Source organism: Littorina saxatilis, linkage group LG1 (genome assembly GCF_037325665.1).
Source record: "Littorina saxatilis isolate snail1 linkage group LG1, US_GU_Lsax_2.0, whole genome shotgun sequence".
NCBI lineage: Eukaryota > Metazoa > Mollusca > Gastropoda > Littorinimorpha > Littorinidae > Littorina > Littorina saxatilis.
In genome coordinates, this window is record NC_090245.1 from 89036067 (window position 1) to 89052548 (window position 16482).

Sequence of the window (16482 nt, forward strand, 5' to 3'; positions counted from 1 at the left end):
CAAAGCTAACAATCAAGGATCGGGTTCTGGGCAGTTTTGACAACATCCATTTTAAAGTATTAGATTGCACGTATCCTAGCTTTTTTAAAATTATTTTTGGTGTTATTTTGCCAAATTGAGCGTTATACTGTTAAGCTTTTTGAAGAGGGTTTATTCTTTGTTTTCGATTTGTCATGAAAGGATTTCTCCTACATATGCTTTTATATACGTTTAAAGCTTTCCAAGGGACTTGACAGCTTATATATATATTATATATACAAACGATGACTTGAAGTATTCCAGTTACTCTGTTATTACAGCACTGCTTTGTCATGATTTTGTTGCATGCATTTGTCATTCGAGCGTTCGCATGGAAAGCGTTATAACAACCATAGTTTAAGTTTAAAGCAACGTATCCTGTATAAGGTCTTTGTCTCGCATAAACAAGTGGCTTTTACGATTTTTGAAACATAACAATAGGTTACAGAAATTAATTTCCACCCCCCGCGGGTAAGGGGGAAGAATTTACCCGATGCTCCCCAGCATGTCGTAAGAGGCGACTAACGGATTCTGTTTCTCCTTTTACCCTTGTTAAGTGTTTCTTGTATAGAATATAGTCAATGTTTGTAAAGATTTTAGTCAAGCAGTATGTAAGAAATGTTAAGTCCTTTGTACTGGAAACTTGCATTCTCCCAGTAAGGTAATATATTGTACTACATTGCAAGTCCCTGGAGCAAATTTTTGATTAGTGCTTTTGTGAACAAGAAACAATTAACAAGTTGCTCTATCCCATCTCACCCCCTTTCCCCGTCGCGATATAACCTTCGTGGTTGAAAACGACGTTAAACACCAAATAAAGAAAAGAAAATTAATTTCCTTTCTAATTTCTCATTAAAAAAAGGTTATAAAAGACTAAGATGTTCATCGACAGACCAGCATTCATCGAGTGTAATTTCTCATTAAAAAAAGGTTATAAAAGACTAAGATGTTCATCGACAGACCAGCATTCATCGAGTGTATATGCTATACTGGTCGCCAGCATGCATTTTATTTTCTATATTTCTTTAACAGACACCCCGACCCTTGCTTCCACCCCCCCCCCCCCCCCCTCCTCCCTCATTATGTAACTTTGAGATCAGTGTTCACATCACATTACTCCAGATTACAAAATATTATGAAAAGTTTACCCCGCATTGACGATGGTCAAGAATCTTTGAGCGTCGTTGTTCTGTTCGATATTGAATGTTATCAGTATATGCAGTAGGTTTACTTTCAGATGGTGCTCTTTCGTGCGTTTTAGTCGGCTGGTTCGTGTCTTTGTGTTCTATATTGTATGTTTTATTGTGTGCAAGTATTACTGATTGTTTGCCGAAGTTCATCCTTCCTGTTAACAGTTCATTTTCTCATTTATAGCCTTGTCATTCGATGACTCTTTATTCGCTTTTTTTCAGCATTTGATTTATTAAAAAGCATTTTGTTTAGCGCAGGTCTGTTGTGTAATGCATGATCTCTTTTCAGTCGAGTAAAAGCCTTGAGGTCCTTCTATAATGACTTGTTACTTCCTTGCATTCAGTCCGAATTGATAATCTGCTAGTTCTTTATACACTTTTTCACGATGTCATTTTTAGGACTTGCATCTCCCTCAGTCTCATAGGATAAAAGCTGACTTGTGTTGCATGCATGATCTGACAAAAATTTGCGTACATTTCATTTTACCGTCTGAAATTATTTGCATACATTTCTATATATATGGCTTGGGCTCCCCCGTTCTGCTATCTCTGTTTGTGGGTCTGTTCAGTGTCGGGAACATTTCAAAACAAAAAATTATGATCTCTTCTTCTGTGATTCTGAAAGCCTTTCTAGCGGTCTTACATATTTCTGTAGGTTAGTATTTTCCAGGTATTGTTTTTGGTCTTCATCTGATAACAGTCTAACAAATCCCTGACTGATAATTATAGATTTTACCTTTGATAAACAAAAATATATCTTGCACTTTAAGTACGAGCAAACAAGGCTTGTTCGAGTGGGCTTAACATTTGATTAACTAAATAATTAATTATTCTCTTTCTGCATGGTAGAATACAAAAGAAATTTCCCCAGCAATTTTTCAGTCGTGAAATGTTTGTATTCTCGGGCAATCCTACTCCGCCGTATGTGCACAGTTAGACAGAGAAGAGCAGAGAGGATATGAATCCACGTGTTGCGCGGGGGGGGGGGGGGGGGGCTTAGACCGGGTTGGTTGTTAATGTGTGCATGGTGGAACACGTAATGTGAGTGTGTGTGTGGGGGGGGGGGGGGGGGCTATATGTATACAGACGGGGAGATTACCTGTGGGCTTCCACACACAGACAAACACATCCCATTTAGCCCCCCTCCCCCCCAACCCCATTTGTTTATTTTACAGTCTGTGAGCTCGCCTGAAGGCCCACTGTATTATTATGGGTTGCTCTTCTTTCGGTCCCCAAACCTTCCGCCTTGTTCCGTCTCCATGTTTCTTATTCATAGGTGGAGTTTCTCATATAATCGGATTATCAGTAAAAGCTTTTGAAGTGGTTTGCGTTATTTATTTATGTTTGCATTGAATAAGATAACCTCATGCAGAATAGGCTTCATCCCAGAAACAACAGCTGACATATAGCCTGACTATATATATCTGTGACTTTGCAACCGAAGACTTGTAAAACATAGCCTTTTTTTGAAAAATGTGACGTTCTGCTAAAACAAAAATTCAGTGAGAAAAGACATGCCGGAGCGATTTCACCCCATAGAGGACTATTTTTTGTTTTGTTTTGAAATGCTACTGAGGTGTACATTTTATGCGAGTGTAAGCTTCTTTTCTGTTGTGTTGTCATATTTACATTATGATTGGTTGGACTGCGCTGAATCACTATATATAAACGAAGTTCTATATACACTCACATTCGCGTTCGTTTACCAAATAGTCGTTTTGACATTAAAACTTGACGAAACCGGTGAAAGTTTACACAAAATCCAAGTCAAAACACACTGCTTGTCATGCAAAACTATTGAGGACTCGATGACTACTTCGTTTTGTTCTATTTTTATGTTGGTTGCCATTTTGTTTTGTTTATGACGTAATTAATGACGAAGGCATGACGAAGCGTGGCATATTGACGTCATTATGCTCCCATCATTCCAAACAGAAGGAGAAAAACATCTTGATCGGAACAGAAGTATGTAAGATATAACTGCAAAGTGTTCACAATGGGGCGCATATTCAGTGCCAACAAACTATTATACTGACTCTTAAAAGCAAGTATTTCTTTGAAACATGTTAAAAATTTAAGTCAAAATATTGTTTTTAATGCGTCATTTGACGTATTTGATTTGAAAACAAATATTGTTTTATTGTGTAATGTTAATAGATTTGATTGGTTGTGCCGTTTCGTTGATTTTATTTTGAAGAAAAATGAAATTGTCTTCTCCTTTGTTTTTCAATTCGAATGTTGAGTAAATATATTTTGTAGAGAATCGTTTGTGGTATTCATGGATGAGTGACAGTGTCTGCATGCGTGTTTGGTTTTGTTTGACCATAAGCTAGTGTTTCTTTTCTGCAAGACAGTTACACACACACACACACACACACACACACACACACACACACACACACACACACACACATACACACACACACACACACACATGCATACCCACACACACACATAACCCCCCCACACACACACACACACAGGCACACACACACATAAATACACACACACACTGATACACACACACACGCGTGCGCGCGCGCACACACACACACACACACACACACACAATCACACACACACACATACACACACACACAGTCACACACACACACACACTCATCAAGTTGGCCCAATGTCACCAGAAAAGTTTAGTAAGGGAAAAAGCTGTGTGCAAGACAGAGTGCTATAGCAGTTCAGTAAACGCGACTTCGTATTATTATACGTTTTGTTCGGGTTGTCAATGAAAACAAAAAGTCGCGTAGATAACATGCATAGCTGCGAGAGAATGCAAGTGTTTGAAACGCTGCTTTCATTTCGCTGCTCCATTTATCATACTTTTTCTGATATATTTGTTTTGATAGTGAATCTAGTATTGATAGCATATGTTTACACGGCCTTGGAAAACTGATAATGTGTAACATTTGAACGCTCTGAAAAAATGAAAAAATAAAAACAGTTGATAATGTGTAAACTTGTTTTCCTTTTTTTTCGAACCTAATAATTATGTCGCACGCCTTGCATGCATGTGTAGATCACTTAAACTTACACTTAGGACTGTGTTTCTTTTCACAATATAATAAGTATACTGACCTGATTCGAATCTGTTTGTGTCATTGCATTATATATACTGTCTCTATTTTAACACTGTTTTAATTTTCTTTGGATTTTTATTCTCTGTTCAAAGACAGTTTTGATTTCATGAGATTTGTACTCGCTGCAACAAATACGGTTTTAATTTCTTGACATTTTCATTCACTCCCCGTTTCGCTTTTATTGCCAACTTGCTTGTTCCCTTGCATGCTTGTCCTGTATAAAAAACAAAAAACAAAACTTACTGACAACAGTGGCGTGTTGCGGTATGTTGTGAAACGTTTTTGTCCATTTTGCAAGTAATTAGAAATTTCAGGTACCTGTCCTATACTTGAAATGATATACTCGTGATCTTCCTGTGTGTTATTATGCGTCGATTTATCAATAAATAAGTCTTTTTTTTCTTAGTACAACATTATTAATGCTCAACCTTTGCGGAGAGAAAAAATATTTAGGAGTTTCAGTCTTCATCATCATATGTTAGAAAAATGAATGTTGACTTTTAAGTCAATAAATTTTGTAAAACACATGGACTTGCTTGGCGTAGATGTGTGTGTCTATGTGTTCCTATTTGTTTAGTTGCTTCAATCTTCTGTTCACACACACACACACACACACACACACACATGTACGCTCACACGCACGCTACACACACACACACACACACGTGACACGCACACACACACACACACACACACACACACACACACACACACACAATTGCAGTCACACACATGCACACACAAACACAAACACACACACACACACTCACACACACACACACACACACACACATGCTACAATTTGTCAGACAATCTCTTTGTAACTTAGGTTTTAGTCACGTTTGACATAACCAATCTACATTAAATGTACACAAATTAAAGTTTGCCATTGACAAAAAAACAACAAGAGGAATATATAAGATACTGGAAAAAAAAAAATCAGATACATATTCCAGACTTAAGTTTTATTCTATGATCAGTAAATCTTACGAAATGCAGTCATACTTAATACAAATTAAGAATAATAAACACAGAAAGATGTTAAGCAGATTAAGGACTAGCACACATTGTTTAAAAATTGAAAGTGGAAGATATCAGAATATTCCTAAAGAAAATCGTCTTTGTATTGAATGCAATGTCATAGAAGATGAAATACATTTTCTAGATAAATGCAATAAATATGTTAAATTAAGGGATGAATTTAAAGAAGATGCTTCACATATCAATATGAAATATGCTAACAAAAATCCAAGTAACTTATTTTTAGAAGACGAAGTTCAAGTTCGTCTTGGCAAATTTGTTACGGATTGTTTTAGCATTGTATAATGCATTATTATTATTTGTTGTTTGTTGTGTCAATAACTTTACTGGTTCATGACAATAAACATTATTCTATTTTATATTCTATTCTATTCTATTCTATTCACACACACACACACACACACACACACACACACACACACACACACACACACAATTGCAGTCACACACATGCACACACACACACACAAACACACACATACACTCATACACACGTACTACAAACACACACATGTACAAACACACACAGACACATACACGCACACAAATACATGCACACACACAGATGCAATCACTCGCACACTCGCACGCACACACATACTCACACACATACACACACACATACACACACACACACACACACACACACACATACACACACACACACCAACACACACACACACACACACACACAATACTCACACACACAGATACACATACGGATACACACACACACACACACACACACACACACACACACACACACACACACACACACACACACACACACACACGCACACACACACAGATGGAGGTGAAGTTTCAGAAACAAGTACTCCTTCGGAAAGACTTTCATCGATATCAATCAGTTCAGAATACGTTTTTTGCATTTGAATTTTTTAAAAATAATTAAAAAAATTATTTCAACAATATTTACAGCACGCGACGACTGCATACAAAGAACGTCCTACCATCAAAATGTAATAGAGATCTAACACTTGTTAGTAATTCCATCAGGAATAACAGTATTTTGTTGTTCTATTTGGTGTTGGTCTTTACGTTTTTCACTTGTTTTTTCTTTCCTTGAAAATCTTTTCTGTGATTTTTACCTTTACACAGAACTGTGAAAAAGCCAGGTTCGTATTTCTCGACTGAAAGAAAACAGCGCAAATAAAGATAGACTTTCTGGGGACCATATTGCAGGCAAACGAGCGTATAGACGAATGTCTATAACCCACCGAACTCTGACATGGGCTACAGGATCTTTTCCGTACGCACTTGGTCTTGTGCTTGCGAGTACACACGAAGGGGGATAAGGCACTAGCAGGTCTGCACATAAGTTGACCTGGGAGATCGGAAAAACCTCCACCCTTAACCCACCAGGCGGCGGCGACCGGGATTCGAACTCACGACCTTCCGATTAGGAGGCCGATGTCTTACCACTACACCACAGTGCCCGTCCCTATTTGTCCTTGAAATAGCAGAGAGAGAGCGTCAAGTCACTCAAGTGCCATGTATGTGGCTACGTGATACTAATAAAGAGTGAGAGGTAAGATGTAAATGGGTGGAGAAAAGTTACAAAACAGAAGCCAAGCGAAATTGGACTAATCATCTTGACGATTATAGAATGTGGTGTGTTTTTGTTTTTATTTAAGTGGTATCCTAACCGGGCCCATAAAGGAACTATACACTGTGCTATTTGCAAATGTCTACAAAATCCATGCAAGGATGGTCTGCTCCATAATTGGCCAGTCAGACCAGTGCCCTTGTCAAACAGGCAGCATGACAACGGAACATCTGCTCAGTGCAGACTTGCCCACAACACGATGGCCTCAGGACCAGATCTGGGCGGAGGCGACCACGGTGCAAGGGAAGCTCTATGGCAGTCTGGACGACCTACAGCGCACGGCAACATTTGCGCGGAGAACCGGCGTTTCCATCTGAGTGATCGACAAGAAGAAGAAGAAGACTCATTGCAAAGAATGTTTTTGGTTTCTTGTTTTCCACACTTGTCCATAGAATGGATGGCAACAAAAAGTTGCAAAATAAAGACTTCAAAACACGAGGACAAATTTCACATTTCCTGATGTCGTATAAGTCCTTTTAGCGCCTTTTTAAAGGCCCACTCAACCTCACAGGAGGTTTACAGAACGATGACATCTTTTCACTAAAACAGCAATACTACAGTATAACCTGATGGAACACACTCGCAAAAGCATTCAACAACATTAAATGACACTTACAGATCACTTGAATGGTAATTTAGCACGCGCAAACCACACACCAGTTCTCGTGGTTTATTCACGCGCTGAGCCATCGGGGCCCCCGTGTGACACAATTTATGCATGCATAACCTATTCAGTCGTTCGCGGTTTCAAAGCGACTCTAGATGTGCAATAGCATGTTATTGTGTGCCTTTGAATGTAAAATACAAGCAAGGACTGACAGTGACACAAACCAAGTGGCGGTTGACTTTAAAAAAAACTATATATAGTGATCTGCAGAAACACCGTTTGATGGGCAGTGGTAAGATGCAGCTCATGTGATGTGATCGTAGCCCTGTCGCAGCAGTAAGTTTTTGTTTGTTAATGCGCGCAATGCTCAATTTACCAGATACAGCAACAAACAGTATCAAATGTTTAAAATCTCAGACTACAAACATCTCAAAAAGAGAAAAGGTACATGGTTTTCGGTAGCCTTCTTCCTCATCAGCAACTGAAAAGAACTGCATCTTACTTGCACCAGTCAACACATTCACCCACCGCCTCGCTTGACCTACATCCGGGCTCCCTACTTTCAAAACTTCGAACTGTACTGACTTCGTCTAGCTGATAAAAGAATGTGTTTGTGTTTTAACAATGTTGGTCTCACAAGCTGTGAATTTCTTGTTCTAGATTTTAAAAGTTTAGACTAGCGCCATGACGAGGCTTCCGATTGATACCCATACGTCTGTCACGTCTGATTGTTCTGAAAAGTGACTATTACATGATTGTTCTGAAAGTCTAGTATTTAGTTCATCGTAATCATGTAAGCCCTGATACGTGATTGTTCTGAAAGCTTACTAATTTACATGATTGTTCTGAAACTCTACTAAAGGTAAACGTGCTTCACCCGCGAAATGTTGTCAGATATGGAACAATATGTATGTATACCCCTGCCCAACGAAGTTGGAGGGGGTATACTGGATTCACTTTGTCCATTTCTGTATGTATGTCTGTCTGTATATTGAACAATATTTTGATACAATGATACTAAATCTTAAGTGATATGGATATTTATACCCCAGCTCAATGAAGTTGAAGGGGGTATACTGGATTCACTTTGTCTGTGTGTGTCTGTATGTAAATGGAACAATATTATGTACTCAGTGCACTAGCGTCGGAAACGGGGGGGGGGGGGAGCGGGGGGGAGGGGGCAGCTGTTCCTGGGGTTAGTTAGTTAGTTAGTTAACTGTTGCTGTTTGGGTCCAGCGGACCATTTAGGCCAAATCAGGACCCCAGTTCCCCCCCCCCCCCCCCCAACATTTAGGATAACAAAAATATTCACAGAGAGAGAGACAGAGAGAGAGAGAGAGAGAGAGAGAGAGGGGGGGGGAGAGGGAGAGAGAGAGAGAGAGAGAGAGAGAGAGAGAGAGAGAGAGAGAGAGAGAGAGAGAGAGAGGAAGTATATTGTCTCGCGTGCGAGAACTGTATAGCCCAGACTCCCCACCCATCTCGCAACCCTGGCCATCTCCTTACGTTTCTCATCCCCTCTCCACTTGAATTTTTATTTTATAAAAAAAAGTATAAGTTTCATTTGTGAAAATTATGTGTTGTGCCTTTAGTCTTTAAAGGGGCAACAAGTAGCTACCATTTTCCATATTTGCCATGCCTTTCGATCCATGTTGGTGACCTAGCCACCTAAGCATGACAAAGAGGACAAATCAAAAGTTTCTATGTGTCCCTTTAAACCTGTAATTAGAATTTTGAGTTTAGAATACTCAAGAAGAATCATTACATTTTTGAAGATTATAAATAATTTTTGTCTTTGAACATTTAATTTCAATTTTGAGTTGAGAACAATAAAGAAGACATGTTCAATGTATGAAACGTATTACTTGTTGAGTTTGTATTCATTGGGCGGGGATATAAATATCAATTTCACTTAATATGTAGTATTATTGTATCAAAATATTGTTTTATATACAGACAGACATACATACAGACAGATGGATAAAGTGAATCCAGTATACCCCCTCCAACTTCGTTGGGCAGGGGAATACATATTGTTCCGTATCTGACAACATTAATTTTCACGGGTAAAGCAAGTTTACCTTTAGTAGAGTTTCAGAACAATCATGTAAATTAGTAAGCTTTCAGAACAATCACGTATAAGGGCTTACATGATAACGATGAAATAGTAGACTTTCAGAACAATCATGTAATAGTCACTTTTCAGAACAATCACGCGTGACATACGTCCACACAAAATAAATTCTTTGAAAAAAGTTCGCTTTCTATGGAGATCACACAGGCTGTTCCCTGGCGGCAGGCGTTCACACGATAGGGTGTTTGTGCTGTATGTATAAAAGCCCGGCGGTGTCAGTGATCAGAAACCGATGGTTTACGCGAGAGGCGGTGTGGGCCTTTAACATGCGACTACGTGCATGCATGCTAAGATTACACACGCTATTCGTATCGTCTTCTAGTCTTCTATTCCACTAGTCATATGTCATCGCTTCAGTAAACAGAAAGTTCAATGCAGCACAATAATTTGCCCCTGACGTTTTCTCATTGAGAACATGCTATGGTAGCTATCATAATATATTCTCACTAATAGGCCTAAGTAATAAACCAACTTTAAATATGTAAGCTTGTAATTAAGATTAAGATTATTTATTATTTTTAAGATGTCACCCCCCCCCCCCCCCCCAACAACAAGAAAAAAACAAAACAAAAACAGTTGAAATCATAAAAAAAAATTCTCTTAAAACCCGTGAAAACGCGAACAATTTCGATTGCTTTTCTGGTGTAGTGACTATTTTAACTGTGAATATTCGAATGCAATCCAATCCCCCATGTCCGCCACACAGACGCACAACAAAAACACTTTAAAAACAAAGCGATAGCAATCTCTCAGGCAGAAATTCCACTTGCCAGTGCTCAGCGCTGCGCTATGCCAAGTTTTTACCATCGCTGGCTAGCTAGCGGTCTGCAAACCCCAGCCGCAGTATATACGCTGCAGCAGCAGCCGTGCTTGCTTTAGCGAAGAGACAGGAGAGAAAGAGAGAGAGATAGAGGCGAGCAGCGGGCAGAAGAATTATCGATCGTCCATTGGCCGTGTCATCCTGGTCAGCCCCTTTGACCTCGCTGCAATCTGATTGGTGGAGGGCCGAGACCCGAGGGGCGACCATGATTGGACAGAGTGTGATTGAAAGGTTATTGGCCAAGGAGGAAGCGTTACTGATGTGATTTGTTCCAGCCACGTGTTTTTCCGCTGATCTCTCCTCGTCTCTTCGGAGGTGGCGTGATGAAGACAGCGGAGGTTTGTGTCCAGTCAGGTGCACACTTCCTCTCGAATTCATTTGGTTTTTGAAATCTCGATGCCATGTTTCTGTCAGATCAAATAAGTTCTTTCGTGTTAATCGTTTTGTGTCCAGTAAGGTGTACACTTCGTCTCGTGTTTCACCAAGTTACTCTTGATAATATTTAGCATGATTTGGTGATATGAAATTCATTTGGTTTTTGAAATTTCGATGCCATGTTTCTGACCGACCAAATACGTTCTCTCGTATCAAATCGGTGGTGGTGGCGTGAAGAAGGGATATTTATGTGCAGCAAATTGTACAGTTTGTCTCATATTTCATCAAGTTATTCTTGATGGTATCTAGTTTGATTTAAAATAAACACTATATTTATATAATTATGACCCTTGAAAACCGTCACGCCGCAACGTTTCTCAAGACCTTTTGTGGCAAAATTGCAAAAGTTGAACACACACACACACACACACACATATACATACACACACACACACACACACACACACACACACACACACACACACACATACATACATACACACACACACATACACACATGGCAAGATGTCTTTGAATCGGATTTAATAACCGAGCACCCAGGGCGCAAAAAGCCATGCTCCCTGCCTTGGATCGATTGTCTGGACGATTCGCCGTTCAACCGTTTCCACTATTCATGCATGCTGTATAGATAAGGATAAGCTGAGGATAAGATGTCATATAGTACTGTGAAGTTACCCTCATGGAAATTCGATCTGCGTTCTCACCGGGGGAAGCGAGTTGCCATACAAAATACGGCGATATCATTTTCTTCTTTTTCATGCATGCGTGTTTTTCATGTTTCCAAGCCCTGAGACTTTCGCTGTCAACTTCATAGGGTACTTTATCGTGCCCATGCGTGCACACGGGGGTGTTCGGACACCGAGGAGCGTCTGCACAAAGTTGACCGGGAAATAAATCCCTCGTCGAACGTGGGGATCGAACCCACGCCGATAGCGACAACTGGTTTTGAAGCCAGCGCAGCTACCGACAGAGCTATTTGCCCGCCCCTACTGTACTTATTTCTGTCTCGGTGTCATGTGAGAAGTGATCAAACAGCTTGAAAAGTCTAGTCTGATCGTGTCTAAAGGATTCATAAATCTTGTCGTACGTCAGTCATTTCTCCAGTTAATGCCATATGGTCTCGCGTCCCGCTAAGCTTCTTCTGTCATTGTAGTGCCTGGGTCCGAGGTTCGCTAAGTGGGTTAGCGTATGATTGACACTTTCACCGTGTTGCTGCTTTGAGAGTGCCATTTCCTGCATGTTGTTGTACTTTAATTCACTTTGCTCCAAAGTATCAGATATTAGGGTGGTCTCCTTTATTATCTCTCCTCGATATTAGTATGAGACCCCTTCCGCCACCCCCTCTCCCCCGTCGCGATATAACCTTCGTGGTTGAAAACGACGTTAAACACTAAATAAAGAAAAGAAACTCCCTCTCCCCCCTCCCCGCTAAACAGCATTCACTGTGCTGTGAAAGTAGATCAGAGCACTAAACCCAAGAGTGCTAATTCAACACTATATTTGCAGAATGTTGGCAATGCTTTACTTGACAGACACCAACATTGAACAAGACAAAATAACCAACAAGATTAACAAGACATTCTATATCATGAAGTATTACTTTGTATAATCCACCATGCGTCTCAAACCGATGCAGACAGCGACACAAGGAACAAAGGCTGTAGCTCGTGCACCCTGTCATTATGTGATTATAGGCAGCGCTTTTCTCCCCGGTTGGCCTAGTGGTAAGGCGTCCGCCCCGGGATCGGGAGGTCGTGGGTTCGAACCCCGGCCGGGTCATACCTAAGACTTTAAAATTGGCAATCTAGTGGCTGCTCCGCCTGGCGTCTGGCATTATGGGGTTAGTGCTGGTTGGTCCGGTGTCAGAATAATGTGACTGGGTGAGACACGAAGCCTGTGCTGCGACTTCTGTCTTGTGTGTGGCGCACGTTATATGTCAAAGCAGCACCGCCCTGATATGGCCCTTCGTGGTCGGCTGGGCGTTAAGCAAACAAACAAACAAAATTTTCTCCACGCTTCCCCAGGGAGGACAAGCACGTTTAGGACTGATGTATACTTTGGTTGGTTGGTTGGTTGGTTGGTTGGTTGGTTGGTTATTACTGTTGATCGTCTCTTCAGCAGTTAATGCTATTCGAGACCGATGCGTGTGCTTTGGTCAATGTGTGACCCTCCACCACGAAATGAGTCGCATGTCACCTCGCGCGGTTCTGCGCTGGGCTTGATATAAGTCCGGGGAGTGTATGGTAACAGCGTGAAGGTCACCTTAGTCACAGGCTTATAACTCAAACCGTTTTCGCTCTTTTCTAAAACGGGTTTCACCACTGGATAGAGCATAACAAACTCTTTAGGAAAATGTAAAAATATGAAAATCATGCAAAGGTGACATTCGACTCATTTCGTGGTGGAGGGTCACATAATTATGTGAGAAATGCATGGTTGGGAAGCAAAGGAATGGGGTCAAATATATTTCATCTTTGATGGGATGCGAAGAGGTTAGATTGCAGGGGCAGGTGGGAGGGAGACTCAAATGAAGGGATAAGGTTCTGTCTGTTAAGAGCTAACGAGGAAGGTGGTGATGGCCACACCATGTGCATGCGTCTTGGTGGCATTTCTGATGTGATCGAGTCAAAAACGGTTAACCTGTTGGTAATGTTAAGACAAATGTCCTTGCTATACCATGCATTAAGGTAGCACACTTTGCAGTCGAAGAAAAACGTGGCATTGTTTTGAATCTTAGCTAAAATCGTGATAATTTTGACTTTGGAAGTCGATTCATCCCGTAATCATGACACTCATGTTTCAGGATGTCAAACAAAATGAAGGAGACAGAGCGCTATTTTTAAGTAGGGAAGAGGATGACAGTCGCTTGATATGCTTGTTATTCTCTCAGGTGCCAGGAGATTGGTTCCGCGTAACTCCCATGCACTTACTCTAGTGCACATGTATGTCGTATGCATTTAGAGCGCTTCCTTCCTTTTGTTTCTCAGATTTCATGTTCCAGGGATACAAGTTTATATCTCCGTTGAGGACTCAATTGACGGAGACAGTTCATTTGGGACACTATTCTTGACCAACTTTTGTGACGGGCTGAAACATGATGACCTGATACGGAGAACAGTTTGCTCTGCTATATAAGCACATATATATTGTTTGGTATTCACAAACTGACAAACAGCGTGGAAGTAGATTTTTTGAAAGAACACTAAAACGTGACTAAGCAGATACTATTCATCACAATTCGGTCAGACAGCATTTCCTGCATGGTAGTTTTAATCTGAGAAGTAATTTAAAGGCGCAGTGCAGCTCACAGCCTTCGTTTTGCGTTTTTGTTGCAGCTGAGTGCACTTACAGTTCAAAAATCCTCCTATGGTAGTAAAACAAACCCAAAACTACCCAACGACGACATCTGTGAAGCTCGACAGTTTCTTGTTCACGCAAGTGCATAAATTAACCTAGTTATTACGTGGTGTTTGGTCGGAGTTCGATTCAACTGAGTGATTCCGGCCTCCATTTGGTTTTACACAAACTCATGATGACGTCTGACATAGTTTGCTAACGACGTGTCTTTTTGTGCATGATGTGGTGATCTACCTGATCTAAATTTAGATCCAAAAATAGGCCAAGACCAGCCGGGTCCGAGTACGAAATTAATTCGTAAAAAAATCGCAGTTCTTGACTCTTTGGGTGCAAGTCAATGAAACTTGGTAGTTCTTCTAACGGATAGCTGCCTGAGGTATGACTAAAAGCCCCAGGGGCTCCGTGCACCTGGATTTGACAAGTTCAGTACCTTTAATGCATGGGTTTTTTTCCAGGTTTTTTTTCATGCATATTAATATATAGCTATAATTATGATGGTGAAGTATTGCATTATAATCTACGCTCACCTCACATACTGACACCTGTATGAGCAAGAGACATGCACACCGTATAGGCCTTGTATATATACGAAATGTGCAAATGTAGGGAAACATGCCCACCGTGAGAAAGCCCTCGAGACATCCGTATGAGTCTGACACTTTAATCCCTGGCAGTCTAATCGTGTTTCTTTCACATGCATATTTGCGTGCGTGTTATCAGATTTGCCGACTCCTAAACCCGAAACATGCAGATAGACTGCGGCTGCCGTTCCAAACGGTCGGACATATATATAATATACAAATAATAATGAGACAATAAAAATAACAAGTCGCGTAAGGCGAAAATACAACATTTAGTCAAGCTCAGTCGAACTCACAGAATGAAACTGAACGCAAAGCATTTTTTCACCAAGACCGTACACTCGTAGCATCGTCTGTCCACCGCTCGTGGCAAAGGCAGTGAAATTAACAATACAGAAAAGCGCGGTAGCGGTTGCGCTGAGGAGGATAGCCTGCTTTTCTATATCTCTATTCTTTTTAACTCTCTGAACGTGTTTTTAATCCAAACATATCATATCTATATGTTTTTGGAATCAGGAACGGACAAGGAATAAGATGAAATTTGTTTTTAAATCGATTTCGGAAATTTAATTTTAATCATAATTTTTATATTTTTAATTTTCAGAGCTTGTTTTTAATTCGAATATAACATAATTATATGTTTTTGAAATCAGAAAATGATGAAGAATACGGTAATTTTGGATCGTTTTATAAAAAAATAATTTTAATTACAATTTTCAGATTTTTAATGACCAAAGTCATAAATTAAATGTTAAGCCTCCAAGCTGAAATGCAATACCAAAGTCCGGCCTTCGTCGAAGATTGCTTGGCCAAAATTTCAATCAATTTGATTGAAAAATGAAGGTGTGACAGTGCCGCCTCAACTTTTACAAAATGGCGGATATGACGTCATCAAAGGTATTTATCGAAAAAATGAAAAAAAATTCTAGGGATATCATACCCAGGAACTCTCATCAAAAATGTCATACAGATCGGTAAGGTAGTTTACTCTGAATCGCTCTACACACACACACACACACACACACACACACACACACACACACACACACACACACACATACACCACGACCCTCGTCTCGATTCCCCCCTCTATGTTAAAACATTTAGTCAAAACTTGACTAAAATAATGTAAAAAGGAGCATAAAAGCCTTGCTCGGTAATGCGGTGGGTCCTCGACATCAAAATCGTTTAGCACGTTAAAGATCTCATACTCGTGTATCAACGTGGACGAGTAGACCCGTGGTAACTGGTAGTATGGATATCTTCTATATATATACGACTAGTGTCTGTCTGTCTGTCTGTCTGTTCGCGATGCACGGCCAAAGTTCTCGGTGGATCTTTTTCAAATTTGGACACCGTATTCAGCTACACCCCGGACACAACCTCATCGATGAGATATTTCAACACGTGCTCTCAGCGCGCAGCGCTGTGCGCGCTGAACCGATTTTGTTTTGTTTTTGTTTGTTGTTGTCGGGATCCACTACCAGTAACTCTTCCTTATCTTCTCCAGTGTTTTCAGCCGCGATTATCTCCCTTCCTCCGTGTGGCGTCAATCCATATTCCCGTTACTACGTTACTATTTTTAGAAGGTCACTGCACGTTACTATTTTTAGAAGGTC

The 16482-nt window shown here is 40.4% G+C and overlaps 1 long non-coding RNA gene across 1 annotated transcript; it reads left to right on the forward strand.

Annotated features, from left to right (window-relative positions):
- Window positions 1–4: 4 nt before the first annotated feature.
- LOC138983482 (uncharacterized) lies at window positions 5–4830 on the forward strand. Its single transcript, XR_011461176.1, has 2 exons — window positions 5–880; window positions 949–4830. It is a non-coding gene; the product is annotated as an uncharacterized lncRNA (long non-coding RNA).
- The last annotated feature ends 11652 nt before the right edge of the window (window positions 4831–16482 follow it).